Source organism: Strix uralensis, chromosome 7 (genome assembly GCF_047716275.1).
Source record: "Strix uralensis isolate ZFMK-TIS-50842 chromosome 7, bStrUra1, whole genome shotgun sequence".
Lineage (NCBI taxonomy): Eukaryota > Metazoa > Chordata > Aves > Strigiformes > Strigidae > Strix > Strix uralensis.
Window position 1 is genome coordinate 858428 of NC_133978.1, and position 7794 is coordinate 866221.

Sequence of the window (7794 nt, forward strand, 5' to 3'; positions counted from 1 at the left end):
CCAGCCCTCCCACCCTTCTGCGAGCCTGGCTGGGACCCCCAACCCCACCAGGATGGAGGCAGGATGAGGCAGGGGCAGCCAGCAGGCACAGCCGGGTGCTGCAGGATGTCGCGGAGCTGCAGGACAGCGATGCCCACGGGCCGGCCCTCCCGGGCGATGCAGGGTGCCCCGGGACTGAAGCAAAGGCAGGCACCCCCATCCGCATGGGGCACAGCCCCCCTCCCCAGGCTGGTGGTCAGCACAGCTGAGCACAGTTCCTCCAAATTCAGCCCAAAGCCGCTCTGGGAGTGCAAGTCTGTGGGTGGAGGGGTCCAGCTCATGCCAGGAGTCCCCAGGGCTGGCGGTGCTGGCACAGGGCTGCTGGCCACCCCGGCCCACAGTGCCAGGGCTGTTACTAGCCCAGGCCGGCGGCAGCAGGCAGGTGCAGGGATGGGCGAGCAGCACACAGACCCTTCTCAGGATAAATTTCTTCACTAAGGGTAAACCTGATACCCTTCCCACTGTGAACTAGTGGGAAGGAGAGAGAAAGAGACAGAGGCATGTCACAGAGTAGACAAAGAGAGGACGAAGGAGAGGATGTGTGCGGGGAATGGGAACAATGAAAGAAGGGGGAGAAAACAAAGAGAGAGAAAGAGATCAGATCTCACAGAGAGGGAGAGCCGAGCGCCCGGACAACACTGCAGTGACAGGGGAGAGCCGGGCAGCACCCAGCTCTGAGCCCAGAGGGTCCTGGGGCCAGACGGCACCCAGGGGTGCTGGCACCCACCAGACCCAACCCCACAGCCCCGGCATGGCTGGCACAGGAGGCGCAGACAGGACAGACGTCCCTTGCAGGAGACGCACAGACAGAAACGCACGTCCCACTCCCCGAGGACGCAGACAAGCCCGGCTGGGGCACTCTGCGGTGGCCCATGACCACTGCTGAACACCTCTGTCCCCTCCTCGAGCAGCCGAGGGACAAAATAAAGGTCAGCATTTAGAGCTGAGGGGTAGCCCTGCCCCAGAGGGTGCCTGGCACCCTGCACCGCATGGCTCTGGGACGGGGGCAGCGCCTGAGAGGCACCCGGCACCCTGGACGGATCCCAAACCATGGGGCACGTGGGGCACCCACCACGCCCAGGACAGGCCCTGGCACAGCACCCGCACCCAGCCCAGCCTGCACGAGGTCGGAGCCCTGGCCGGGCTGGCACCACTTGGCCAAGACTGGCAGCTCTAAGGCAAGGTTGGCCCAGAAGTGTCTGTGCTGGGCGGCAGGGGCCATCCAGAGAGGACAAACACTGTGACACGTAGCCAGAGGGTGACCTTCTCCCCCACCCGCAGGCCCCAGCCATGCCCTGGCACTGGGGACACGCTCTCCTTGCTGGTGGGGGACTTGGGGGTGCCAGGCTGCGTCTGGGCACCCACGGCTGCTCTTCACCTGCAAACCCTGGGAGGAGAAAGCCCTTCCCTCCCCACCCATCCTTCTCACCCCTCTGCGAGCCTGGCTGGGACCCCCAACCCCACCACGATGGAGGCAGGATGGGGCCCTGGCCGTGGGGCAGCCAAGCTGGGCAGTGTCTTCCTCCTGTCCAGCAGCAAGTGTCCCTGTCCCCAACCCCGTCCCCCTGCCCCACCCCACCTCCGCACCTTCCTGTTGCTCATCTGGGAAACGAGAGCGACAGGTCTCAGCCGCCTCGGCCACCGCTCCCACCGCCCTGTCCCCATCCCCTCCCCACTGTCACCACCCTGGGGTGACCAAGGGGACCTGAAACCCCCCTTGTGCTCCCCAAATTCCTGCCCCCCCCCCTTTTAAGTGTCCTCCATGGGCAAGATCGTCCATGAGGCTCCGCAAACTCCCACGTCCCCTCCCCACCGCCAGCCGGGCTGCACCCACCACCATCACATCCCCCTGGATGCCTGGGTCCCTCCTGGACACCTGGGTCCCTTTGGGGGGGGGGGGGGGGGGGGGGGGGGGTGTGGGTGGGTACAGGGTGACCTTGAGCCCCCCCTGTCCGTGCAGGCACCTGCTACTCGCTGTGGGTGCTGGCTGCGGCCTCGAGGCCCAAGAACTGGGGGGGGGCTGGGACACACCCCCCCACAGCCCCCGCTCCCCAATAAAAGGCCCCTATGAAGCTGTCAGCCTTGTTGGGGACACCAGGGACATGGGGGGGACACTTGGGACACACACAAAACACATGGAAGGACAAGGGTGCAAGAGACACAGAAGGGATTTTATTGCCCAACTCAGCAAGCGCCCAGCTGGGACAGCCGCTGCCCTGGGGGGGGCACAAGTGTCCACAGGTGTCCTTGTCCCCTGCAGGGCAGGACCAGCCCCCCCAGGGGAATAAATGGTTTGTGGGTTAAAACCACCAGGAACGGGGACAAGGACAGGGATGGGGACAGGGGTGGGGACAGGGACCAGGGCAGAGAAGGAATGGGGACAAGAACAAGGATGGGATGAGGACAGGGATATGAGGACAAGAACAGGGGTGGGGACAGGAGGGGACATCAGGGTGGCACAAGGCCTCCCCCAAGCGTGCCAGCGCAGGCAGCCAGCAGCAGCTGGAGGGGCGCAGGGGGGTTGGTGTCACCGTCCCCATCCCCGTCCGGCCATGTCACCCGATTGTGCAGACGGCTGAACCGCCGGGCCCACAGGCTGCGGGGGACAGAGGGGACGCTGTGGGGGACCCCAGTGTCCTGGGGGGGAAGTCCCAGGTGTCCAGGGGGGACACCCAGGCATCCGGGCACCCAGTCGGAACCAGGATGTACCAGTATGGGCGGCACTCATCGGGGCTGAGGCTGTGCCAGAGCTGCGCCAGCTCCCGCGTGGCCACAGTGGAGGCCAGCCCTGAGTGGGCGCTGGCACCACCGTCGGGGTGTCACCACCTCAGGACACCCCTCCGCCAGTCCCCGTGTCGCCCCACAGAGCTCAGATCCCCCTTGGCTGTCCCCATCCTCCTGGGGTCCCCATGTTGTCCCAGGGTCTCCATGTCCTCCCTGGGGTCCCCACACCCCCCCTCCTCCCTGGGGTCTCCATCCTCCTGGGGTCCCCATGTTATCCCCACATCCCTCTCCTCCGCTCCCCATGTCCCCAGGGTCCCCATGTTGTCCCCAGGGTCCCCATGTCCCCCCCCGGGGTCCCCGTGTCCCCCCTGCTGTCCCTGTGTCCCCACCTCATGTAGTGTTTCCGGTTCAGACTGCAGAACATGATGAACCCGTTCACACATTTCTTCTTGGGGCGGGGGGGGGGGGGCGCACCCTGTCCCCGTGTGCGCGGTGTCCCTCCCATCCCCACGGCCACCCTGCGGCTCACCGGGCTGCCATCGGCCGCTGCCTCCTGCGGTGCCACTGCTGGAGCCTGCAGGGACAGTCATGTCCCCTGGGGGTGACATTGGGAGGGGTGACACCGGTGGGGGGCGGGAGGTGACACTGGGGGGGCTGACAGTCCCCACCTGCGGGCTGAGATAGACGTCTGCGAAGAGGGCTGGGGGGGGGGCGGTGACACTGAACTGTGGGGACACAGACACATTGTCACCCCCCCGGCCCCCGCAAACCTACCTCGTACCACTTCATCTGGGGGTCCCGGGGGGGGGTGGGGAGGCCAGCAGGGAGGGGCTGAGCCCCAGCAGCCCCTCCCTCCCCGGGCAGGGGGTCAGGGGAACCCCCCCCATCCCAGTCCAGTGCCTCCCAGTAGGGCCCAGGGCCCAGCCAAGGGCCGCTGGACCCCCCTACCTCCTCCTCTTCCTCCTCCTCCTTGTAGGGCACCAGCCGCTGCCTGGGGGGCCTGAGGGGGGCGAGGAGGGGGTCAGCACCCAGCGGTGCCCCCATCCATTTCCCCCTGCCCATCACCTACCCCCATGTGCCTCCAGCGCTCAGTCCCACCTCTGCAGTGTCACCGTCACCAGGGCGGCCTGTGGAGATGGGGGGGGTGTCACTGGGGGGGCGTCACTGGGGGGGTGGTGCCCCAACTGGGAGAGGTCCCCAAATGGGCAGAGAGGCTTAGGGGTGGCGTGTAGAGCTTGAGGGGGGGGGGCAAAGGACGGGGTCGGGGGGGCCCAATGGGTGGAGGGTCCCAGGGAGGATTCTCAAAAATCTGGGGTGGGGGTCAGGGAGGGGGTCCCTGGATGTGGGGGGGTCCCCATTACCTGCCCCACCCTGGGCAATGCTCAGGATCCTCTGCAGGTACCGGATGTACCCCAGGACGTTCTCCAGTACCTGCGCCTGGGGAGGGGAGTCCGGGGGGTCCAGATGGGTGTGGGGGTGCAGCCCCCCCTCAGCCCCCCGCTAGATCTCCCCAGCACCCAGACGACCCCCAGCACCCAGATCCCCTCCCCAGTCTCCTCCTGGCACCCTGCCCCCCATCAGCCCTCTCTGAGACCCCCCCAGCACTCAGGATCCTCCCACAGACACCCCGACACCCTGCCCTCCCCCCAACCCCCAGCGTGTCCCCCCTCCCAAGGGTGCCCCCCCCCACCGCGGGGCCATGGCACCATCCGTTCCAGGTCCGGGAGCAGCGAGCGCCAGTCCCGGCAGGGGCGCCTGGGGGGGGGACACGGCAGGGAGGGACACAGTAGGGCGACGGGGGGGGCACACGTGGGGGGACAACAGGGGGCACAGGAGTGACAGCGGGGGGAACATGGGGGCGCCGCACAGAGGGGGGGTACATAGCGGGGACACTGGGGGGCCATGGGAGGACACGGGGGGCACGGGAGGACACCAGGGGAACACCAAAGGGGGGACACCGGAGTGGGGGCGACACTGGGGGGGCACGGGAAGGTGACACCGAGTGCCATCGCGGGGAGGCGGGGGGGCACCAGGAGAGGAAGAGGCGACACCACGGGGCACCGCGAGGGATGGCCGGGGGGTGACACGGGGTGGGGGGGACACGCGGCGGGGTGCGGTGCCTCCCCGCCCTCACCGGCGGCTGCGAGTCTGCTTCGGGCCCCGGGCGCTGCCCCCCCGCGGCGGCATCTGCCGGGGAGGGGCCAATGCCGGGGTCAAACGGCCTCGGGGGGTCAGAGCGGGGGGGACTCAGGCCCGGGGGAGGGCACAGAGCCGGGGCCCAGGGCGAGAGGAGGGATCGGACCCGGGGCGGGGGGAGTCGCGGGGGGTTCCCGGCCCGGGGGGTCCCAGTTCACGAGGAGCGCTCAGAGCCGTGAGGGGCCCAGGCCCGGGGCGGGGGGGGGGGGCGCAGACCCAGTGGGTTGGGGGGGTCCAGGCCGGGGGGGAGGGACGCGCAGGCCCAGGCCCAGGCCCGGCGAGGGAGGGACCAGGCCAAGGAGTCGCACCGCGCCGCGAAGGGGCACCGGGACGATCGGCGAGACGTGGGCACTTAGGGGGCGGGGCCAACACAGCCGCCCCCGCTCTCATTGGCTGCTCCCCCTGCCCATCGCGGTTTTCCCGCCGGGCCGCGCCGCGTCCGGGAGCCCCCGGGACGGGCAATGGAGCCCGGGAGCAGCGGGTCGGCCCGGGGGGGCGGGAACAGCCCCGGGGGGCCACGGAAGGTGACACCCAGTAGTACCGAACCGGCTTTATTGGCCCGGGGTGGGTGAGCACAGGCCTGGTGGGGGAACACACCTCTGGGGGCCCAGAGCTGGGGAGCGGGGCTGGGCCTGAGGGGACACGGGGGAGCTGCGGCGAGCAGGGGGACACCGGGAGGGGACTGAGGGGGACTGGGAGAGACCTGGGGGATCAGGCAGGGCCAGGGCAACCCAGCAAGACTTTGGGGACCCCGGGGGGACCCAGCAGCACTAGAAGGACATGGGGGCACCCCAGCAGGGACACAACAGGACTGCCAGGAAACTTGGGGACCCCAGGGGGACTCAGAGGGACAGTGAGGACCCCAGGAGGGAACAGGCAGGATCAGGGGGGCACTGGGTCACACCAGGGCAAGACATGGGGACCCCAGGGGGACTTGGGAGACCCTGCCACACATTGGGGACACAGGGTGACTGGTGGGGACATTGGGGGCCATGAAGTGACCCAGGGGGACACTGGGGACCCCGAGGGGAATGAGCAGGACGAGGGAGATCATGGGGCACACGAGGTGACCCAGGGGGACCCCAGAGGACACTTTGGGGCTGACTCAGGGGGATACTGGGCATCCCGGAGGTCCCAGAGAACGTTTTGGGGACCCTGCAGTGACCCAAGAGGACAGTGGGGACCACAGGGGAACAGGTGACAACCAGACAGGTTGTGGGGTGCTTAGCCCTAACGAGGCTGGGGGAGGGGCTTGGGGACATCCCTGTCACCGCTGCCACCCCCATCTCCCTCCGCCAGGTCAAGTCACACACTCCATGGTACCTGCTTAGACGCCGTCCCCTGCCGCCTGGCCACCAGCCCCAGCAGTGTCTTCCTCCTGTCCAGCAGCAAGTGTCCCTGTCCCCAACCCCGTCCCCCTGCCCCACCCCACCTCCGCACCTTCCTGCCGCTCATCTGAGAAATGAGAGCGACAGGTCTCAGCCTCCTCGGCCACCGCTCCCACCGCCCTGTCCCCATCCCCTCCCCACTGTCACCACCCTGGGGTGACCAAGGGGACCTGAAACCCCCCTTGTGCTCCCCAAATTCCTGCACCCCCCTTTTAAGTGTCCTCCATCCACAAGATCGTCCATGAGGCTCCGCAAACTCCCACGTCCCCTCCCCACCACCAGCCAGGCTGCACCCACCACCATCACATCCCCCTGGATGCCTGGGTCCCTCCTGGACACCTGGGTCCCTTGGCAGGGGTGGGTACAGGGTGACCTTGAGCCCCCCCTGTCCGTGCAGGCACCTGCTACTCGCTGTGGGTGCTGGCTGAGGCCTCGAGGCCCAAGAACTGGGGGGGGCTGGGACACACACACCCCCCTGCTCCCCAATAAAAGGCTCCTATGAAGCTGTCGGCCTTGTTGGGGACACCGGGGACATGGTGGGGGGTGATATACACACACACATGTCATTCCTGCAGTCTGTGGCCACCCCTCCAAACCGTGTGGTGAGTTCATTCAGTCCGTAGCTCCGGGCTCTCTCTGCCAGGACCGTCTGTCACGGCAGGAGGGATGAGGCAGAGCCGGCTCCGTTGGTGGAGGGGGACGTTGGACAGACACCGCAGAGGAGGGCGTGTGTCTCTGCTGCGTTGGGAGCTCAGAGCGGGGGGATCCGCTGTGGTCCACGCTCACTCTGGGGGTTGAAGATGTCGATCTCGAGGAAGTTGCTGGGCACCTCTTGCTGAAACTAGTCCTGACTTCACCCGTTTCTTTGTCATTAACCTGGTGATTCTCAATACAACACCATCACTATTAGAGACATTAACCACAGTGGAAATACGAGCTGGGGTTGGGTGCACAAGGACCGCTGCCAACGGCCACACAAAGCATCACCCGGAAAGGTAATAACACACTCAAGGCAAAAACCAAACCCAACCCTCTCGAAGCCCAGAACCATTTTCAGTTCAGCTTAACACTGGTTGAAAGCTGCCTCCTGCCTCGACCCCCCTCACCCTTCCCCCTTCCCCCCCAGCACGTTGCCCTGGGACCCTTTAACAAGCTGATGGAGAAGGTCTGTGGTCCCGGCTGGTGTCGAAGCACCACGATGCACCCGCGGCCACACGCTCTTGTGCGGCTGAAGCTGCTCTGCAGGGCACAGCAGAGCCTGCCAGTCTCTGCAGCCTTCCCACACCCTCGGAATGCGAGGGAGGGAAAGACCAGCAATGTCTTGGGTGTCAGAGGGAGTCAGACTCACCACGCCCAGAGCCCACGCGGTACCCAGAGGACTCACTCCAACAGGACCAGCGCAGGGCAGGCGAGCGGACGGTCGGGTAACATGCGCAGCAGGAACACC